Source organism: Lepisosteus oculatus, chromosome 14, assembly GCF_040954835.1.
Source record: "Lepisosteus oculatus isolate fLepOcu1 chromosome 14, fLepOcu1.hap2, whole genome shotgun sequence".
Lineage (NCBI taxonomy): Eukaryota > Metazoa > Chordata > Actinopteri > Semionotiformes > Lepisosteidae > Lepisosteus > Lepisosteus oculatus.
Window position 1 is genome coordinate 29,542,546 of NC_090709.1, and position 15,976 is coordinate 29,558,521.

Below are 15,976 nucleotides of genomic sequence, written 5' to 3' on the forward strand. Positions count from 1 at the left end.
GGAGAGCTGCTGCTGTGCTTTGACATCTGAGCTCTGTGGAAAACGATCTCAATACAATTCTGAAAAACGCGACTCTCCGAACGCCAGCCGAACAAGTCTCCACAGCCGAAGCGCTGTGTCTCTTTTCAGCTGGCGATAAACCTTTCCTTGATCCTTTGCGGACTTGTTAAACTGTTCCTGATCAGAATAAAAAACGCTCATGCTAATACACAAGCACCCGTGTCTCGCCAAAGCTGACAAATAAACAGACGGACAAGCCGCACTGCACGTGTGAACAGGGGAATGAGCGAGCGAGCGGGGATAGGGCGCCTCCTGCGCTTAAAAGCTTACAGCACCTGGTATTCCCAGGCGGTCTCCCATCCAAGTACTAACCAGGCCCATCCCTGTTTAGCTTCCGAGATCAGACGAGATCGGGCGTGGTCAAGGGGGTGTGGCCGTAAGCGAGAGCAAGGCTCGCTGGCACCCTTCTTATTGAGAGGACAGCTCCGTCACCTCTTTTACGACGCTGCTTTTTTTCTCTTGCGTTTTTCTCTTCTTCCCACGTTCTCTCTCTTCACTGCCTTCGTCCCCGCTCTATTTCACTTCAGCCTTTCACTCTTGCTTCCTTCCAATGAGGACGGAGCTGCGGGAGAAAGGGCGCTATAGAGGAGAGCTGCTGCTGTGCTTTGACATCTGAGCTCTGTGGAAAACGATCTCAATACAATTCTGAAAAACGCGACTCTCCGAACGCCAGCCGAACAAGTCTCCACAGCCAAAGCGCTGTGTCTGTTTTCAGCTGGCGATAAACCTTTCCTCGATCCTTTGCGGACTTGTAAAACTGTTCCTGATCAGAATAAAAAACGCTCACGCTAATACACAAGCACCCGTGTCTCGCCAAAGCTGACAAATAAACAGACGGACAAGCTGCACTGCACGTGTGAACAGGGGAATGAGCGAGCGAGCGGGGATAGGGCGCCTCCTGCGCTTAAAAGCTTACAGCACCTGGTATTCCCAGGCGGTCTCCCATCCAAGTACTAACCAGGCCCATCCCTGTTTAGCTTCCGAGATCAGACGAGATCAGGCGTGCTCAAGGGGGTGTGGCCATAAGCGAGAGCAAGGTTCGCTGGCACCCTTCTTATTGAGAGGACAGCTCCGTCACCTCTTTTACGACGCTGCTTTTTTTCCCTTGCGTTTTTCTCTTCTTCCCACGTTCTCTCTCTTCACTGCCTTCGTCCCCGCTCTATTTCACTTCAGCCTTTCACTCTTGCTTCCTTCCAATGAGGACGGAGCTGCGGGAGAAAGGGCGCTATAGAGGATCGCTGTGGAGAGCTGCTGCTGTGCTTTGACATCTGAGCTCTGTGGAAAACGATCTCAATACAATTCTGAAAAAAGCGACTCTCCGAACGCCAGCCGAACAAGTCTCCACAGCCGAAGCGCTGTGTCTCTTTTCAGCTGGCGATAAACCTTTCCTCGATCCTTTGTAGACTTGTAAAACTGTTCCTGATCAGAATAAAAAACGCTCACGCTAATACACAAGCACCCGTGTCTCGCCAAAGCTGACAAACAAACAGACGGACAAGCCGCACTGCACGTGTGAACAGGGGAATGAGCGAGCGAGCGGGGATAGGGCGCCTCCTGCGCTTAAAAGCTTACAGCAACTGGTATTCCCAGGCGGTCTCCCATCCAAGTACTAACCAGGCCCATCCCTGTTTAGCTTCCGAGATCAGACGAGATCAGGCGTGCTCAAGGGGGTGTGGCCGTAAGCGAGAGCAAGGCTCGCTGGCACCCTTCTTATTGAGAGGACAGCTCCGCCACCTCTTTTACGACGCTGCTTTTTTTCCCTTGCGTTTTTCTCTTCTTCCCACGTTCTCTCTCTTCACTGCCTTCGTCCCCGCTCTATTTCACTTCAGCCTTTCACTCTTGCTTCCTTCCAATGAGGACGGAGCTGCGGGAGAAAGGGCGCTATAGAGGATCGCTGTGGAGAGCTGCTGCTGTGCTTTGACATCTGAGCTCTGTGGAAAACGATCTCAATACAATTCTGAAAAACGCGACTCTCCGAACGCCAGCCGAACAAGTCTCCACAGCCGAAGCGCTGGGTCTCTTTTCAGCTGGCGATAAACCTTTCCTCGATCCATTGCGGACTTGTAAAACTGTTCCTGATCAGAATAAAAAACGCTCACGCTTATACACAAGCACCCGTGTCTCGCCAAAGCTGACAAATAAACAGACGGACATGCCGCACTGCACGTGTGAACAGGGGAATGAGCGAGCGAGCGGGGATAGGGCGCCTCCTGCGCTTAAAAGCTTACAGCACCTGGTATTCCCAGGCGGTCTCCCATCCAAGTACTAACCAGGCCCATCCCTGTTTAGCTTCCGAGATCAGACGAGATCAGGCGTGCTCAAGGGGGTGTGGCCGTAAGCGAGGGAAAGGCTCGCTGGCACCCTTCTTATTGAGAGGACAGCTCCGTCACCTCTTTTACGACGCTGCTTTTTTTCCCTTGCGTTTTTCTCTTCTTCCCACGTTCTCTCTCTTCACTGCCTTCGTCCCCGCTCTATTTCACTTCAGCCTTTCACTCTTGCTTCCTTCCAATGAGGACGGAGCTGCGGGAGAAAGGGCGCTATAGAGGATCGCTGTGGAGAGCTGCTGCTGTGCTTTGACATCTGAGCTCTGTGGAAAACGATCTCAATACAATTCTGAAAAACGCGACTCTCCGAACGCCAGCCGAACAAGTCTCCACAGCCGAAGCGCTGTGTCTCTTTTCAGCTGGCGATAAACCTTTCCTCGATCCTTTGCGGACTTGTTAAACTGTTCATGATCAGAATAAAAAACGCTCACGCTAATACACAAGCACCCGTGTCTCGCCAAAGCTGACAAATAAACAGACGGACAAGCCGCACTGCACGTGTGAACAGGGGAATGAGCGAGCGAGCGGGGATAGGGCGCCTCCTGCGCTTAAAGGCTTACAGCACCTGGTATTCCCAGGCGGTCTCCCATCCAAGTACTAACCAGGCCCATCCCTGTTTAGCTTCCGAGATCAGACGAGATCAGGCGTGCTCAAGGGGGTGTGGCCGTAAGCGAGAGCAAGGCTCTCTGGCACCCTTCTTATTGAGAGGACAGCTCCGTCACCTATTTTACGACGCTGCTTTTTTTCCCTTGCGTTTTTCTCTTCTTCCCACGTTCTCTCTCTTCACTGCCTTCGTCCCCGCTCTATTTCACTTCAGACTTTCACTCTTGCTTCCTTCCAATGAGGACGGAGCTGCGGGAGAAAGGGCACTATAGAGGATCGCTGTGGAGAGCTGCTGCTGTGCTTTGATATCTGAGCTCTGTTGAAAACGATCTCAATACAATTCTGAAAAACGCGACTCTCCGAACGCCAGCCGAACAAGTCTCCACAGCCGAAGCGCTGTGTCTTTTTTCAGCTGGCGATAAACCTTTCCTCGATCCTTTGCGGACTTGTAAAACTGTTCATGATCAGAATAAAAAACGCTCACGCTAATACACAAGCACCCGTGTCTCGCCAAAGCTGACAAATAAACAGACGGACAAGCCGCACTGCACGTGTGAACAGGGGAATGAGCGAGCGAGCGGGGATAGGGCGCCTCCTGCGCATAAAAGCTTACAGCACCTGGTACTCCCAGGCGGTCTCCCATCCAAGTACTAACCAAGCCCATCCCTGTTTAGCTTCCGAGATCAGACGAGATCAGGCGTGCTCAAGGGGGTGTGGCCATAAGCAAGAGCAAGGCTCGCTGGCACCCTTCTTATTGAGAGGACAGCTCCGTCACCTCTTTTACGACGCTGCTTTTTTTCCCTTGCGTTTTTCTCTTCTTCCCACGTTCTCTCTCTTCACTGCCTTTGTCCCCGCTCTATTTCACTTCAGCCTTTCACTCTTGCTTCCTTCCAATGAGGACGGAGCTGCGGGAGAAAGGGCGCTATAGAGGATCGCTGTGGAGAGCTGCTGCTGTGCTTTGACATCTGAGCTCTGTGGAAAACGATCTCAATACAATTCTGAAAAACGCGACTCTCCGAACGCCAGCCGAACAAGTCTCCACAGCCGAAGCGCTGTGTCTCTTTTCAGCTGGCGATAAACCTTTCCTCGATCCTTTGCGGACTTGTAAAACTGTTCCTGATCAGAATAAAAAACGCTCACGCTAATACACAAGCACCCGTGTCTCGCCAAAGCTGAGAAATAAACAGACGGACAAGCCGCACTGCACGTGTGAACAGGGGAATGAGCGAGCGAGCGGGGATAGGGCGCCTCCTGCGCTTAAAAGCTTACAGCACCTGGTATTCCCAGGCGGTCTCCCATCCAAGTACTAACCAGGCCCATCCCTGTTTAGCTTCCAAGATCAGATGAGATCAGGCGTGCTCAAGGGGGTGTGGCCGAAAGCGAGAGCAAGGCTCACTGGCACCCTTCTTATTGAGAGGACAGCTCCGTCACCTCTTTTACGACGCTGCTTTTTTTCTCTTGCGTTTTTCTCTTCTTCCCACGTTCTCTCTCTTCACTGCCTTCGTCCCCGCTCTATTTCACTTCAGCCTTTCACTCTTGCTTCCTTCCAATGAGGACGGAGCTGCGGGAGAAAGGGCGCTATAGAGGATCGCTGTGGAGAGCTGCTGCTGTGCTTTGACATCTGAGCTCTGTGGAAAACGATCTCAATACAATTCTGAAAAACGCGACTCTCCGAACGCCAGCCGAACAAGTCTCCACAGCCGAAGCGCTGTGTCTCGTTTCAGACCGGGGTAAAGTTAGCTCGAAGTTCGAAAACGATTTTGGCACGCCTGTAGCGCTTTCACGAAACCTCTAAGAGTTGCGAGAATGCTAGTTTTGTGTATAAAATACATTGTGGATGCTTTCTCAGCCTTTACTTTTTCGTTTTTATGACATTTTTTTGACCAAGCACGAATATTCTTTTGTCCATATCTTCGCAATGGAAGCACAGAACGCCGTCAAACCAAATGCATTTTAAAGACCACGACTTGTGGATATTTCCACACTCTTTACATCAAACTATCAGTGAGCTAATTATCTTTTTTTAAACCTCCGGTTTTTCATCGATGCGTAATTACGCACGAACTGGAACCCGGGGGACCGCTGTGTGCACACGTTCACAACGCGAGAAATACTGTTCAAATCGCTTCGTGCGAAAAACCCGTATATGACCATAGGAAGCAGAACAGCGCAGTCTCCCATTACCCAGACTGTAAGCACAGGAATAAAGCTTTGTTTGACTTCTGAAACCCTTCCTTTACGTCCTGTTTTCATTCAGGTAAGGGTCAACTATATTGAAAATACTACTGACAGCAGGAAGATTAAAATATTCTTTACTCAGCATCTTATTAAAAACAGCTCCCATGATGTTCAAACCGATTTTTTACACAGAACACTGACACAGCTTTACATTCTGAATCTTTTTCTCATGCTTTTATTTAATATGGCACAATGCACTGGGATAGGGGTATTCTGTTCACAAACCAATAGCATTTAAACCACAGCACCCACAATGCTGCAGGTAAGTGTTTTGCACACTAAGCAGGTCATCTGACTATTCCCAGCTTTGTTTTGGGTTATGGAACCTTTATTTTTTTATGATTTTCTGAAGATAACACTACAGGTGGGATGGGTGGGTTGTCTTCATGGCTCAATAGCATTTCAAATACAGCACCCACACTGCTGAAACCAAGTGTTTTACACACCAGACAGGCCCCCGAACCTCATACAACCTTACTGTGGCTGTGGCCCCTGTCTTTATTTTGTAATGAGTTTCTGAAGATAACACTACAGGTAATACACTGGGACAGGTGGGTCGTCTTCATGGCTCAATAGCATTTCAAATACAGCACCCACTCTGCTGAAACCAAGTGTTTTACACACCAGACAGGCCCCCAAACCTCATACAACCTTACTGTAGCTGTGGCCCCTTTCTTTAATTTTTTATGATTTTCTGAAGATTACACTACAGGTAATACACTGGGACGGGTGGGTCGTCTTCATGGCTCAATAGCATTTCAAATACAGCACCCACTCTGCTGAAACCAAGTGTTTTACACACCAGACAGGCCCCCGAACCTCATACAACCTTACTGTAGCTGTGGCCCCTGTCTTTATTTTGTAATGAGTTTCTGAAGATAACACTACAGGTAATACACTGGGACGGGTGGGTCGTCTTCATGGCTCAATAGCATTTCAAATACAGCACCCACTCTGCTGAAACCAAGTGTTTTACACACCAGACAGGCCCCCGAACCTCATACAACCTTACTGTAGCTGTGGCCCCTGTCTTTATTTTTTAATGAGTTTCTGAAGATAACACTACAGGTAATACACTGGGACGGGTGGGTCGTCTTCATGGCTCAATAGCATTTCAAATACAGCACCCACTCTGCTGAAACCAAGTGTTTTACACACCAGACAGGCCCCCGAACCTCATACAACCTTACTGTAGCTGTGGCCCCTGTCTTTATTTTTTAATGAGTTTCTGAAGATAACACTACAGGTAATACACTGGGACAGGTGGGTCGTCTTCATGGCTCAATAGCATTTCAAATACAGCACCCACTCTGCTGAAACCAAGTGTTTTACACACCAGACAGGCCCCCGAACCTCATACAACCTTACTGTAGCTGTGGCCCCTTTCTTTAATTTTTTATGATTTTCTGAAGATTACACTACAGGTAATACACTGGGACGGGTGGGTCGTCTTCATGGCTCAATAGCATTTCAAATACAGCACCCACTCTGCTGAAACCAAGTGTTTTACACACCAGACAGGCCCCCGAACCTCATACAACCTTACTGTAGCTGTGGCCCCTGTCTTTATTTTGTAATGAGTTTCTGAAGATAACACTACAGGTAATACACTGGGACGGGTGGGTAGCCTTCATGGCTCAATAGCATTTCAAATACAGCACCCACTCTGCTGAAACCAAGTGTTTTACACACCAGACAGGCCCCCAAACCTCATACAACCTTACTGTAGCTGTGGCCCCTTTCTTTAATTTTTTATGATTTTCTGAAGATTACACTACAGGTAATACACTGGGACAGGTGGGTCGTCTTCATGGCTCAATAGCATTTCAAATACAGCACCCACTCTGCTGAAACCAAGTGTTTTACACACCAGACAGGCCCCCGAACCTCATACAACCTTACTGTGGCTGTGGCCCCTGTCTTTATTTTGTAATGAGTTTCTGAAGATAACACTACAGGTAATACACTGGGATAGGAGGGTGCTATTCATGAGTCAAAAGCTTCATCACAACATCTGAAAATTTTAGATTTTACATTCTTTTTATTTCCCATGTTTCGTTTAGTTTTTTCCTAATTTCACATTTTAAATAAGCTATATCTGTAATCACAATGAAGGTGTGGTATGCAGTCTTGATGATGTGACTGTGTAACCATCAGGCACGAAGGAGAGAAAAACAAAAAACTCCAAAGGAGAAAAAAAATCTCTGGGGGTCCAAGGCCTGATGGTTGACCTCCCCTCCAGGTCCTGGTTGTGTATGACAAATAGTTACTAGAAACAGTTCACATGCACAACCATGCAGATTGACACGGTGAATTCTATTTCATATATTATGTGAGACTAGATGTTAATGTTGAGTGTGTCCCATCCACTGGGTTGAGCAGTACAGGATCTTGAGTTTTGTAGGCTGGGTTCCTTGCTTCAGAAATCCAGGAGGATCCCTTGTCATGGGGGACGGAGCTCAATATCAACCAAAGGCACCGAAGAGAGAACAGTGGCAGGCATGGTGTGGAGAAAAAAAAAGGGTTAGACACAGAAAAAACAATTGCAACGTGGTTGTCTACTTACCCACTTGATATCTATGTTTCTGCACCTCCTAAAGAATTAGATCACTTGGGATAAAGAAGACTACAGAGACGATGTAGAAGACTACAGCATTGTTAAATATGCTTGTAGGTATGGGGCATCCTTAAAAAGGTCTGACATATATTTCCACAATTTAGGGGCTGTGTGCCTAAATGCTCTGCTACGTGCTTGCTATTGTTAACATAATCTGTTCATTGATCTAGACAGCATCCTACAACTACCTTAACCTTACTGTAAGAAAAGTATCACTTTGGTGTCTAGGCTGTTCTTTTTCATGAGTCTCCACTCCTGGAGATGTACATGGTACGATATTGAAAGCCAGTGGGGTTCGGACTTCGATGATGCAATTGTGTTTTATTGTTCCGGTTAGAATCCTTTTAGCACTGTGCCCTGCCTGAAGGTAGATAGAGTACTGTTTTGGAAACCTAATAAAAAGGAATCACCCTAGATACACTTCTATTTGAGAGAAGCCATTTTTCTTTGATCTTTCTCACAACGGAGTGGAATTTCTTGATTAATCTATCTTACTAGGATGGATACAATTTTATCTGGAAATCTTTCACATAAATCATGTCATGGTGACATACTGTCGTTTTACATTTCTTTGCACTACTACAGTGATGTTAACAGTGTGTAGTGATCATATTTAAAAGGGACTGTGTTGTGTCATGATTAACTTTTTTACTGTTTTCATACAGACTTTGTTTGGTTTCTGGCAATAGATAACAAATGGTTTCTAGTGATTTTGTGTTCTAGTGTTTTTCATTATTGTTTGGCAAAGTGTACGAAAGTTTACTCTTACCCAAGATAAAATTTTTGGGGGGATATTGAAACTTGTACTTACGTGTCTTTTGGAGGTGAATTCTGCTGAGAACACGTTGACAGTCTTCTTGAGTTTCCAGCATGTCTTTTATGTAATGCTCGGGAGTAGGGGGTGGATGCTCACTCATCAACAGTGCCTGAAATATAAAACCGTAAGAAGGGTTACGAACTGCAAAGGATCCAAGGAGTATAAATGGGTCACAAATCAAGATCTAGGTATTTGCACAATTTGCCAGATCTCTCTTAATCAAACTCCTTTTTTCTTACTTTGTGTTTTTACAGCAAGACGTTATATTGTTTCTGTGCTAAATGGCAAGCTCTTTTAGGTGTTCATGGTTGTGTCTTTGTTTCTATACTATTGGAAAGAAACCTAGTAAGTGATTTGATGCATCCATGTCTAATCATTAATCTGACACAGTAATTCTATCTTTGAGATGCCTGTGTCATGTAATAAATTGCACAGATTATCAGTAATCTTTTATGTGTGCCTTCTTTGGTGTGTTTTTTGAAAAGTTATCTCTAATTTATAGAACCATTAATGCCAGAAGACAAGCCTGCAATCCAAACTTCTTAACAATAACAAACAATTATAACGTCCACTGAAATATGTCATCCTACTGTATGTTTCTGCTGAATCTAAAACTACATGTCCTGCTTAAAAAACCCTTTCATAGTGATAGTTTGCATGCAGAGCATACTCACCAAACTGGGGTTGGCAAAATGTACATATCCATGTTACTTCATTCTTTGCGCTTTCATACTCTTCTTTTGAGATGCACAATTCATGGAACCAGTTTTCACAACTGTCACACTGAATCTACACGGACAGTAAACCTTATATCAGTTCAGCTATCACATTTCACTGGCATGTTTTGTTATTATGTGCATACATTACACATACAGATAGAGATGATGTTCACTTACCCAGTTTGTCTGCCGCACTGGTGTTTCTCCACACATCAGGCACATGTCCTGGAGAGGAGCTATAATAAACATGCCAAATAGACTGATTTTTCCAATGTTATCTACAGATCATTGTTGCATAATTGAAGACAGTTTGATAGAGACCTTTTCGTATGCACTTTCCTGATTAGGTGTTCTACTGCTTCTTAAACCGCACATTGTCATGTCTCAGAATACTCCTGTCAACACCTGTTACCCTTTTTTGCGTCAGCGTGTGTTGCTATGATTTTAAGGGGGCACATGATAACACAGCTATCATGTTTCAGTTTGCTTTGCTTCACTATGGGCAATTTAGACCCACACTTTTCCCAGACAATGGTTGTGTCAACCACGACGAAGGCCAAAGTGTCATTGAATTTTAACTGTGTGAAATGTGATTTAATTAACTTTTCATCACTGTGTTATATAGTACAAAAAGAATACCCAAATGAGTTCTGCATATAAATAAATTGAGAATCTTTTTCATCCAGACTTGTTACAGAGAGAGAACATGCTTCAGGAAAATAATATACACCAAGAAACGTAGGCAATGAGGATCAAATGGTACAATACCTGAAGCCTCAAGAATTCTGATTGACAGGTCTTCCCGCAACTTTCTCATTTCTTTGGCACTGCTGTTTATTTCGATATATGTTGGAATATCCGGGAAATTGTTAATGATGTCTGCACCCATCTAACAGACAAAAGTTTGTTTCAATTATTTCCCTAAAAATCTCTCATACAATAGTTTTAAGTCCAAAATTTCGGCATGGAAAGGTTATGCTGACCTGCATCACAAAGACCCCACAGCTTGAGGCATCTGCTTGCCTGGTGTGACCAATCACGCTTGGGTGCCAGTTGATATTCAACCAGTCTTCTTTTCCTAGGACATTCCTGCGCATCTTAAAAAAGTCCCTGTGAATCAAAACAATAGGTTATTGATAAATGAGGAAATATTTGTCATGCTGAACTTGAACCTGAAATGTATGTGTGCCCCTGCAGAATTTCACCACGAAACTAATGCTTGATTTCTTACCTGAACCTTTTTGCCGCTGCAGTGGAGTCTCCCATCTCATCACTCCCCATAGGGTCGACCACAAAGACTTTCTGGGATGGAGCATACAGATACTGCAAGAAACAAAGGGCCCATCATCAGACATGAAGTTGCATTTAATGTGGGGCCAGACACACAGGCAGTTTCAGGAGTTTTATGTTGTTTAAACAAAGGTTTTTAATATTTGAATATTTTATATATATAATATTTATATTTATATATTATTTAACATTTAATATTTTGCAAACCTCGGCAAAGACAGTCAGGAAATGACCTAACAGTACTTTTTTTCCTACATGACACTTTGACTTGTTTGGTTGTCTGTTCATTACACAGCAGTATTCACAACAATAATTTAGGAAAAGTGCACTGTCACCATTGCCTTGGACACTCACTATCAATGTCCACCTTTTTTAACAGGAGAGGAACACATACATTGTGACTTTGTAATTTTTTTAGATGCAACAAGGATAATCACTTGAACTGTAATGGTTCCAGGTGTAATTATAAACCTACGCTGTTTTGGATTACCTGCACCACACTTACCAACAATTTCCAGTGGACACCAGTGTTAAAAAAGCTAATAATGGCTTCATAGTTTTCAAAGTTGACCTGTAATGAAAAGAATGACAAGATTAGTACAACAGGCTGCCTCACAGGGATGGTGTGCTACCTTTGAATTTTCATTTCTGACTATAAAGGTAGTTTCTTTAGGCAGCACCATGGGCACAGTTGTGACCTGTTTTGATTGCTTGTAGCTCTCCTTGTTTCTCTATTGATAAAACAATCATCAGTTAGTGAAAAACCATGTTTGCCCCCTCACTAATGTAATCCATCAACATTTGTGTTTGATGTCCTTACCTTGGACAAACGTTGTCTAGCCATGCGCTCTCTATTCCCACTCATGATTACACCAGTTGTGTAGTGGTTCATTAGGAAAACCTTCTTCCCCAAGTCCATGGATTCTTTCGCTACTTGAAAGTAACACTCAATGGTCTTATGGAAAAAGCAAACACAATTGAAGAAGATGTGATTTCACGCACTCACACACATTTGATTACACAAAAGCTCAGAAACCTTAACAAATGCATGCAATCAAACACTTTCATCTTACCTCGCCTATGAGCCACTCATCTGGTTTCAGAGACACAAACTCCGAGTGTCTGAGAATATATGTGTCTGCACTGTGCATGGATGGCAAAACTGCAACCACTAATTCACTCGGATTGATGTTCCAAAGGGCGTGTACCTAAAAAAGATTTACCAAGCCAAAAGCATACACAAGAGATCACTGGACCTAACATAATGAAAATTGAGATTACACACCACAAGTATAACACAAGTATGTCAACAAGTATAACAAGTTAGAGAGAAACGACAAAGAACACCTACAGTAGTAGAAGATGACATTCATAAGCTCTGAAAAAGAAGTGAATGTCCACACAGAGAAATATTTGAAATACAAATCCTACCTTCTTTTTGAAATCTGTTTTCTCTTTTATAAGTTTTGAGATGGGGCGTGCATCACAGTGTGGTGTGATCACTTCAGCCATGCCCACGGCAGCTTGCTTGGGTGACACTTTCCTTTCTTCTTTGTGCTGCCATTCTTTATATTTGTGGTTCCTGCTTTCCCCTGCTGTACTTGCAGGCCGTTGCTGTCATCTGGCGATTTTTCATTTGTTTCAATATTTCTATTGCTAACTTTTTTTTCCTGTGTTCTCATTTTTTTGGGGATTGGAATTTTCTGTGGTGCGCTGTAGAATTTATTTTTTGTTTCTTTGCCTACACCTGGTGCTCTCTTTGCCCATTGTTCCTGTGCATGTTCATGACGTGTCTTAGTGGTGATCAATGGAGCCGTCAAAACCTTTTTGGGGAGAGCATTTTGGATTATATGTTCTCTGTACCGGCCTTGGAGGGATTGTCTCATTATCGTAATAAACTCTGCTGGCCTCAGTTTCCTCCTGTGCTGAAGTATTGAATGCTTGACAATGCCAAACCAGGTCTCAACATGACAATTAGTGGCTCTTGTTTGTGCTACCTCTGACATTGATATGTCTTTTTTGCTGTCTGAAGCATATCTTGCCAGGTCACCCAACAAAATTCCACTCCACAGTGGAAATAGTGCCATGTATCTTTGCAACAGAAATCTTATTATGTCTTCACAGAAATAGGGGTTCACATTGTGTTGTGTCCCATAGTCATCATGTCCTTGAGCTGATATGCTGTCTTCATAAATACCTTTGAACTCCACAGCGAAAGGAGAGCGGCCCAGGCTGCCTCTCATTTTTGGGTACAGTACCTCATCTGTGTCTTTGACTTCTGCTTCCTTTTCCATCTGGTCTGGTGTGGTTGTTTGAGAAATGTAAGCGTTAAGGAGGCAGACACTAGATTGGACTTCATTTGTGAACCTCCTGCTTGAGAGTACAATACACATGTGTTTGAAAACATTTCTGGCGACACTCAAAGTTGTGCTGTTTTGCAGGATGGCAAAGGAAAATGTTGCAAAGTCTCGCAGTCCTTTGTCTGTTGTTTTTTTACTAATTGCTTGAGAGACAGCCTTTATGACATGGGCAGAGCAAAGGTGCAGAACAGTGAACATCTGAAGTTCTGTGTACTTAAGTTTGCCTTGGCAGACTTTCATTGCACGATTTAAGTATGCATGGATGGTGTCCCCATTGAAGGCAAAAAGAACACTGTGAATCAGGGCCCAGCTGTAGTCAGTTTCTACATGCTGCACTCTCTTGGTAGTACATGTTGAGATGTCAAACATGAATTTCCGTAGCCAACGTTCTATACTGACAATGGTGTGGTCAGTTGTCAACATTTCAGACACTGGTAATGGAGGCTTTCTTTTTCCACCTCCAGGTAACGTAAGACTGTAGTACAAAATTCTTTTGTTCTCCGATGGAATTTTTCTGACTACCCCTCCTGTTGCATCCAGGTAAAGGCTGACTTTCTCCTTCATCTTTAGATGGGAAATAAGAATTCGCATACTCTGTTCTGTGTAAAGATAGGCAGCAAATGTGTCTAACTGCAAAATCTGTATATATCATGGGAAATGGACAATGTCGAAGTCACATGCTTTCATATATTTTTGTGCCATATGTAATTCAAACACTGGATCATAGTGAATGCGTTTACTGTTCCTGAACTCTGATGAAATGACTTTCAGGACATTCTGTGTTAGTGGTTTAGATAAATTGCCTGCTGCAATTTCAGCAAGCGGTGTTCTGCTCAGGTTCCTGTAGTACACATTGCTGATTCCTTTTGTGAGGGCACGGGCAATCTTTCGATGATAAGGCTGACGTGCTTGTCGAAATTTTGTTTCCCTTTTACTGTGCTGTATTTGCCCTGCTCGTACAACATCAATTGTGATGTCATCATTGCCCATTGGTTTGTGTCTTGTTGTCATAATGTATTTTACATTGCAGGACCTGAAGGTACAGACTGCTTTTATCATCAGAAAGTTTTTTTTTTTTCTGCTGTTCTCTTTCCTGATGTATTGGTATTTGAAGGCTATTGGGCAACAAGGATTTATCTTCCTGAACTCGTTATATAAGATCTGGGTCCATGGTCGTCTTAGTTTAGATGTACCTTTTAGAGGTGCTATTTTTCTCCATTGTTCAGCCTTTAAACATACTTGGAAAGTTTTAGGCACAGACATAATCTTTCTTAATCCCCTTTTATCCTGAGGTGATGTCCCAGATGAGCTTGCCCCCTGGGAATATTCACTGTGCTCTTCAGGCTTTTTTTCTGATTCTACACAGATTTTTTCTCCCTCTAACATGTCACCACTGTCTGTGCTGCCGTGTGCTGCCCATGCATCTTCTATATCTTCTGATGAACTTCTGAGCTCTGTGTTGCCTTCCAAACTATGTCCCTCACTTTGACTTGAAATATTGACTATAGATTGTGTACTGTCATCTGGTTTGGAATCCCTACCAATACTCTCCTCTTTCTGCGCCCTAAGCACTTTGGTTCTTAGTTGTTTTCTATCTTCATGCCAAATCACTGATAACCATTTCTTGTTGCTGGGGCATTCCTCTCCAAGGAGTCTGTTTGACAGTGTTGACCACATACTGTCATTCCACCTAATTTTTTTTTCGAGTTTAGAAAACTTCAGAAATTCGTTGATCACATTCCCTACTCCACCAGCCCTTGACCACAGGTCTGGCCTTCTACTCCTCTGTCCTCCTTTAACATGTGACATTGCCAGCAATCTGAAAAATAGAGAACATATCTGAATGGACTGGAAACATAATTGAAATTCAATGCCCAATGGATGTTAATAGTGTAGGAGCGCAACAGATGTACAAGTCCATTAAATGGTTTTAGTTCTGTGTTTAATTTTACGGGCCCTATATTTTGATATAGCATCAATCACAAAACAGCATTCTGTCACTGTCACAACCACCAGCTAGCGGAGAATAACTCACAAAAGAACTAACCACTACCAGCAGCGGGTTAATTATAACAAGCACCGCCGCACGTGTTAATCCATCAGCACACACTCTACTGTGCGGCAAGCAGCACAATTTTAACCATCCAAACCCTCGGTATTGAGTCTTCTCTTTGAGAGCTCTACCTCGCGTTTACTCTAAATCTCGCTTACTGGTTACTGATCTCCCTTTTGCCTCTCGACCTTGGGCCTTGCCTTCTGTTTCGGATTGTTTGCTTCTCTCTGTACTTCCTGGATTTTGATCTACCTTTCGCCGATCGACTATGATCTTGCCTGACGTTTCGGATTGTTCTCTTGTCTCAATAACTACTTGCTCCTGCGTCTGCACAGGATCTGCATACCTTTTCACTGAGGATTCCTGGCAGCCACCACATAAAAAAAACTAGAAAAGAAGTATGTGTTTCTTTTAAAAAAATGTTTTTAAAGAAGTCAACATATCTGGGTTGTGTTTGCAAGATTTTTAAAAATTGCAAAGTTTTTGTGGGTATGATTGTAAAAAATCAAATCATAACTGAAGAAGGCTCCATGGTCAAAACATTGTGTTTTCTTTCTTCTCTTTTCAGCATGGAATAAATCTGATTACTGTATTGACCATATACATTTTCTTGCATTAGGACTTCATATTCTGCATACCTCAGCTTGCTCTCCATGAGACACACAGACAGGGAGAAAAGCTGGGAGTCAGAGCACAGGGTCTGCCATTGTACAGCACCCCTGGAGCAGCTGGGATTAAAGGCCTTACTCAGGGGCTCAACAGAGTAGGATTCCTCTGTCAACCATGGGATGTGAACCAGCAACCTTCCAGCCACCGGTGCAGATCCTGAGCCACAGAGCCACTCCTCCGCCTATTGTGCCAATTCTTTAAAATTTGTCCAAAAAGATGCAATTTT

The 15,976-nt window shown here is 43.9% G+C and overlaps 2 long non-coding RNA genes and 7 other non-coding genes across 9 annotated transcripts; all 9 read right to left on the reverse strand.

Annotated features, from left to right (window-relative positions):
- Window positions 1-323: 323 nt before the first annotated feature.
- LOC138218795 (5S ribosomal RNA) lies at window positions 324-442 on the reverse strand. Its single transcript, XR_011181540.1, has one exon. It is a non-coding gene; the product is annotated as a 5S ribosomal RNA (ribosomal RNA).
- Window positions 443-969: 527 nt separating this feature from the next.
- On the reverse strand, window positions 970-1,088 carry LOC138245302 (5S ribosomal RNA). Its single transcript, XR_011193912.1, has one exon. It is a non-coding gene; the product is annotated as a 5S ribosomal RNA (ribosomal RNA).
- A 537-nt stretch (window positions 1,089-1,625) lies between these two features.
- Window positions 1,626-1,744, reverse strand: LOC138217566 (5S ribosomal RNA). The gene has a single exon (XR_011181278.1). It is a non-coding gene; the product is annotated as a 5S ribosomal RNA (ribosomal RNA).
- A 537-nt stretch (window positions 1,745-2,281) lies between these two features.
- LOC138244502 (5S ribosomal RNA) lies at window positions 2,282-2,400 on the reverse strand. Its single transcript, XR_011193117.1, has one exon. It is a non-coding gene; the product is annotated as a 5S ribosomal RNA (ribosomal RNA).
- A 537-nt stretch (window positions 2,401-2,937) lies between these two features.
- On the reverse strand, window positions 2,938-3,056 carry LOC138218301 (5S ribosomal RNA). Its single transcript, XR_011181491.1, has one exon. It is a non-coding gene; the product is annotated as a 5S ribosomal RNA (ribosomal RNA).
- A 537-nt stretch (window positions 3,057-3,593) lies between these two features.
- LOC138217393 (5S ribosomal RNA) lies at window positions 3,594-3,712 on the reverse strand. Its single transcript, XR_011181105.1, has one exon. It is a non-coding gene; the product is annotated as a 5S ribosomal RNA (ribosomal RNA).
- Window positions 3,713-4,249: 537 nt separating this feature from the next.
- On the reverse strand, window positions 4,250-4,368 carry LOC138217360 (5S ribosomal RNA). The gene has a single exon (XR_011181072.1). It is a non-coding gene; the product is annotated as a 5S ribosomal RNA (ribosomal RNA).
- A 2,903-nt stretch (window positions 4,369-7,271) lies between these two features.
- Window positions 7,272-10,254, reverse strand: LOC138242743 (uncharacterized). Its single transcript, XR_011191696.1, has 4 exons — window positions 10,147-10,254; window positions 9,556-9,614; window positions 9,334-9,448; window positions 7,272-8,768 (listed from the first exon to the last, which is right to left on the reverse strand). It is a non-coding gene; the product is annotated as an uncharacterized lncRNA (long non-coding RNA).
- A 371-nt stretch (window positions 10,255-10,625) lies between these two features.
- LOC138243488 (uncharacterized) lies at window positions 10,626-11,619 on the reverse strand. Its single transcript, XR_011192145.1, has 3 exons — window positions 11,489-11,619; window positions 11,174-11,239; window positions 10,626-10,701 (listed from the first exon to the last, which is right to left on the reverse strand). It is a non-coding gene; the product is annotated as an uncharacterized lncRNA (long non-coding RNA).
- Window positions 11,620-15,976: the final 4,357 nt, after the last annotated feature.